At 27.1% G+C, this 6,356-nt stretch overlaps 1 non-coding gene across 1 annotated transcript; it reads right to left on the reverse strand.

The window, feature by feature from the left end:
* Positions 1–623: 623 nt before the first annotated feature.
* On the reverse strand, positions 624–696 carry TRNAF-GAA (transfer RNA phenylalanine (anticodon GAA)). Its single transcript has one exon. It is a non-coding gene; the product is annotated as a tRNA-Phe (tRNA).
* Between the last annotated feature and the right edge of the window lie 5,660 nt (positions 697–6,356).

Genomic DNA, 6,356 nt, shown 5'->3' on the forward strand with positions numbered 1-6,356 from the left:
GAGAAGCAGAGAAATGGGAACGAATTGGGTCTGGGTGCATTTTAGTTGAAAATATTACCGACCTCATGAGGTCGGTATATTTAATTAAAAACAATACCGACTCTCATGACTGATAGAGATATTTAATAAGCTTATTTTTATTTAAATATTCTACCTTTGGCGCTATTGATATTTTAAATTAAAAATAAAGTTATAATATTTATCTGGAAATAAATTCCGACCTAGTGAGGTGCCTGTATATTATTTGTTGAAATTTTATAATATTACCGCATTATGGGTACGGTTTATTTTAAAAAAATTAAAAAATAAATATTACGAATTTACCGACCTACGCGAGGCCGGTTTTTTTCCCCGACTCAACCGCTGGGTTTTTTTTTAGGCCGAAAAGTACCTTTTTTAGTAGTGCTCTGCCCACACCCACACCCGCACCCGTCCTGTGTCGAGAAGGGTGTGGCATAAAAAATGAAGAGTCCGCATAACTTAGCCTCCAAGAATGTGAGGTTAGGTTATTAACCAATACACTGAAGCAGAAGTGCCGAACAGGAATGAATTCCTGGTCTCTTTATGTATTAGTTCCTTTCCATTACTAGGTAATTTCCGATAAAAAATATCAATAAAAAGAATGCGGTGAACGTGGATCGAACACGTGACCTTCAGATCTTCAGTCTGACGCTCTCCCAACTGAGCTATCCCCGCTTCTGCTACTTTATTTTAAATATAAAATAGTTCTACATAATATCTGTTGTTGGCTAATAAAAAGAGATTCTATTACTAGTACTTTGAACCATCCACCTAAGCAAATTCAATTCTCTTTCTCTTTTATTTTCATGAGAAATTAATCTTAACTTATTTCTATATTTCCAAATTATTCACACCCTTGCAAGAGCAGGTCGATAAGAGGTACTCTCCTCTCTACATGTCTTGTTCAGGATAAATTTTCTATTGCCTATACTTAAGTTATATGTATCAAGACAGTGGCAAAATTAGAAATTTCTTAAGGGTGTTCAAGATTTGTTATAAAATTTAATTTTGACCTATAATGCTCAGTATAATTCTTTATATACGAAGTATAATTTTTTAATGAAGAGTGTTCAACTGACCACTCTTTATTATACCGTATTAAACATTCTTCACACGTTCGTGTGTAATGTCAATAGAAATATATGTCCATCGAGAAAATCCCCCTTTCATTTGTTCCCTTAACTTTGTTGGAGTGTAGTTGCATGATTTTGGTGCACGTAAACATGTGACTAGTGCAACAAGATAAGCTGGAACCCCTAATCTATATCTATATTATAATAAAAGGAAGGTAGTCTAAATAATATTAATCCAAGCAATAATGAGTAAAAGCCACTTGGCAACAAATTCTATTTGTATCAATTTTAAAAAGAAATTAATTGACATTATTAAATATACTCACCTAATTTGTTAGATCTGATTTGAGAAATATAATTAATTTATATTTTTGGATCTAATTTAATTGATTTGAGGGTAGTCTAGCTTGATATTAAGCCAAGTGGTGTAATATGAACATGTCACTTGGCAACAAATTCTATTTGTAATATTATAAGAAGAAACTAATTCACATTATTAAATGAACTCACCTAATTTGGTGTATTTGATTGGAGAAATATAATTAATTGATATTCTGGGATCTAATTTATAGTCAAGAATACTCCTTTAAATGGTAAGATATAATATTTTTCCTTTGTTACTTTCTTCAATTAGGGTAAATTCAAGCCTATATGAAGAACACGTGTACCATTAAAATTAATGCAATATCAAAATTAGATAAGCATAAAGCACGTAAAGATTGAACCAAAAATAACTCCATTCCTATTTTTTTAATCTTCCATCACACATCCATTATAACCATAACTAATTTGTGAAAATATATGGTGTGTTCATGATAAATTTAACGTATGCATGAAATGTTGAAGATATAAAAATATTATACGAGATATAAAAAAACTATATTTGGTATGAAATACTTTATGATATGTTTATGGTATATTTAATATACACATGAAATGTTGAAAGATATAAGAAATTTATACAGGATAGACTATTTGCATTTCAGATGATATTTTTATAAAATGTATGATGAAAAATTCTATCTATTGATAAGACTACAAATTCAAAATAGTAAAATATACAACTAAAAAAAAAATTAATATATTTTGATATAAGAGAAGGGTGGGTGGGTGGGGGTGTGTGATTAATAAAAAGTCACATCTAAGTACTAAGTAATGTGATACCAAAAAATAAGTTTACATTATAATTAAGAGAATATTAATTATTTTAAATTAAATTGGGGGGGGGGGTGGGACTGTTTGGGGGGGGTGATTAATAAAAAGTCACATGATAGTGTAAGTACTAAGTAATGATCAATACAGTAATGATAAGTGATTATTGAATTTAATTTGAAATAATTAATATTCTCTTAATTATAATGTAAACTTATTTTTTGTTTTTTGTATCTTATTATGATATATGAAGTCATCAAAATGCTATTTGATAATTGTATCTACATAATTTGTTTCGTTTTTGTTATTGGGTACATTGCACTAAAAAACAAAATGACAGTTAAATATTTGTTAAATTAATATGATTCAATTAATGCACCCATACAAATAAAACAAAATCATAATATAATTTATATTAATATTCTTTAATAATTTCCGCGCATCGCGCGGATACTAATACTAATTTTAAAAAGGCAAACCTATACATTATTGTTACTCAAATGATCATTATGAAATGAGATCCCCAACATTTTGGGGCCTAAAACGGAGGGGTTGTCGGTTCTCCCCGAAACATGATCTTTCTTCTTCTTCGTCTTAGTAACAGGTTTCAAAAACTTTTCTATGACCTCTTTATTTTTTTTTTATTTTTTTTTTCTTCTTTTTAAGTATATGTCTTTTTATGCTACCTCCTTTTGTAAACTCTCTACCACAATGAGGGCACTCTTCTTTAAAATGAGAAACCATGTCAAAAATAACATTGGGGTCAAATAACTTATTTTTTTTGGCTTATAAAATGTTTGTCCTTCAAAATACTTATTCTCTTTAGATACTACAAGAAAGTACAAAAATGGCAACGGCTTTTTGGCAACAAAAATAATATAACGTTGGTACAATTATTTTTTTCAACTTATTTTTTGCACATATGATGAATCTTTCAAAATGAATTTTTTTTTGCTGGCAAACAATTTAATTTTGTTGCCATAGTATTGAATATTGTTGTAAAAAATAAATCCAACGGCAACTATGTCTTTTTATGCTACCTTCTTTTGTAAACTCTCTACCACAATGAGGGCACTCTTCTTTAAAATGAGAAACCATGTGCCCATTAAGTTGCATTTGCGTATCAAATAGCAGGCCACACTTATTGCATTCAAAAAATGTTTGCTCCATCGTGATACTTATTCTCTTTAAACACTACAAGAAAGTACAAAAATGGCAATAGCTTTTTTGGCAACAAAAATAATATAGTTGGCAAAATTTAATATATAATATCATCATCATATCATATCATATATAATTAAAAGTTTTGGTATATATGATGAATCTTTTGTAATGAACTTTTTGCAAAAAAAATACCAAACAATTTAATTTTATTGCCATAGTATTGATTATTATTGCAAAAGATGCATTTAACAACAAAAAAATTGTTGCCGTTATTCTTAATTTAATTGACTTTTTTATGGAAAACATTATAATAACAACAAAATAAATGTTGATCCAAAAGTATTTTTCTGCAACAATATTTAATATTAAAAAGGTGAAAAATATATTCTTTTGCTATTGTCAACAACAAAAAAATTGTTGGCAAATATCTTCTTTCTTGTAGTGGATTATGTTAATAATGTTATATAGTCATTTAATAGACATTGAAATAATATGATAATGATAATGTTTATGATGAACCCACGTGCCAACTAATAACTAGAAAAGATAAAATGATGAAAACGTTTAGAATATTTTAAGAGGTATTTAAAATTAAAATATTATGATATATAATATCATCATCATATCATATCTTATATAATTAAAAGTTTTGGTATTACAAGATACTTTTGTATATATTCTTTCAAATTAAAACATGCAAAAAAAATACCGAAAAGTCATTGAAATTAAATTGTTCTTGCTTTAAGCTTTGTTTTTCCTTCCAAAAGATGCATATTAAGATATTCTAACATTTTCTTTTTCCTTTTTCTTAATTTAATTGACTTTTTTATGGAATCTACATTATAATAACCTTTTCATGTTGAACTTAATTATTTTATCCTAAATTATAAAAAATATTGATTATCTCGTATTTCGTAAAAATATTTAATATTAAAAAGGTGAAAAATATATTTTTTTGCAATTGTCCAGTATTATTACTGTTTGGAGATCAAATTGTATTTTCTTTAACTACAGTTTCTCAAACATTTTTAGACTATATATGAAAATAGTGTTTTATAGTTCCACTTTAATATAGTCACATATTAGGTAAATTTTATGTTACAAGTGCGCGCACGTAAAATTAGACTAACTAACAACCGTACTTTAGAATTTATTTTTTGATTGAGAGGAAGGACTATAATCTAGATTTTGATACCTTTTAAAGTATTTAACAATGATATAAGTTATTTGTGTTTTTTTGTTAATTTAAAACTTAATCCTACCTTAAGTGAAATATTTGTTGATTACTTATGTGCCAGCATGTACAACATAAGAATATAGGAGAAAATTAAAAAAAAAAAAAAACTTTACGTTTAATCGGATGAATAAAAATTTAAAATAGCAATTGATAAATGGTATAAATATCATCAATAAATAATATTAAAGACCACCCCAAAAGAAGGGCAATCCGCACAAAAAAATGAACACTATCTTCAAAGAATAAAAAGATAATATTTCACTTTTGAGAATTTGTGTTTGTTGTTTGGATTGACTTATTTTAGGTATTTTTAAGCCAAAATAGATTTTAAGTACTTTTATTAGCATTTTTCACTCTGCTAACAACTTATTTCTCTATCGTCTATTCTTAATATTTTCCGTAGTTATTGATGGATGGGAAAACATTGTCTGGATAGAAAAATAATTCAAATATATTATAGTTCAAAGGTAATGTGAAAGGTATTACAATTTTCAAGTTTGTTGATGAATTACGTTTCTTTACCAGCTAGGCCCCTAAAGTCCCTAGGTTTGAAAAAAATTAGAACTGCTTTCAACCAAGTTAATATCTGTTGGCTGTAAAAATAATTTTTTTAAAAAAATCAGCTCTAAAAGCATCAATACTAATTGCAACCAAGTTGGATTAGATGACTTAAATTTGAAAGTAATCTTCAACAGATCGACAAATGTTTGTCTTTTTGGTTAAGGAGGGTAGTCTATCTTGATAATAAGCAAAGTGGCATAATATGAACAAGCCACTTGACAACAAATTCTATTTGTTTTAATTTAAAAATAAATTAATTGACATTATTAAATGTACTCACCTAATTTGGTGGATTTGATTGGAGATTCATATCTTTTTAAGTTTTGAATTAATCGTGTAATCTTAGAAATTAAATAACTAATTCACTTCCTATTTTTTAGCTACAAATCTTCTACTACTTCTACCTAAAAAAATTGTTCCTAATTTGTCTCTCAAAATCAGAAGTTATCGTAGTAGAAATGAAGCACCTAATTACTTCCTATTTTTTAGCTATAAGTATTCTACTACTTTAACCTAAATAATTTATTCCTAATTTGTCGCTCAATATTTAAAGTTGCCGTATTTGAAATGATATAAGGAATATTTATATATGACAAAGAATATTCATATGGTATAAAATGAGTTGAAAAGTTAATCAATTAATAATCAATCAACATATATGGAAAAAAAAGTTAATCAATTAGCAATCAATCAATTTTATATCATCCAAATTTGCAAGAAAATCACGTTAGTATAAATTTCACTTGATTTAGGGAATAATCTATATGCAAATCCAATTTGAACAAATAATTTATTAGAGTTTCAATCATAATAGGAGTATTACATTTTTGCAATATTAAATTGTATAAATTGACTATTAGAGTTGCAATAATAAGAAATTCAGTTGCTATAAATATGGAGCAAAAGACTATAAAAGGAGTCAACTTTAAGTAAAAGACGTGTGCTCTATTTTAGTGGGATATTAGTTGAAACAAAATCTCACACTCAAAGAGAGAAATTGTAAAACTTTAACATATTTTATGTTTTGAAAAAAAGGGACATGCAGGTTTCTCATCGATTCTGCATTAATTAAGATTATTTCTACCGTTATTTCCATGTTTCAACCAAAAATATTGAAAATTATAATATTGCCTCATTAATGATAAATT

This window comes from Lycium ferocissimum, chromosome 9 (genome assembly GCF_029784015.1).
Source record: "Lycium ferocissimum isolate CSIRO_LF1 chromosome 9, AGI_CSIRO_Lferr_CH_V1, whole genome shotgun sequence".
NCBI lineage: Eukaryota > Viridiplantae > Streptophyta > Magnoliopsida > Solanales > Solanaceae > Lycium > Lycium ferocissimum.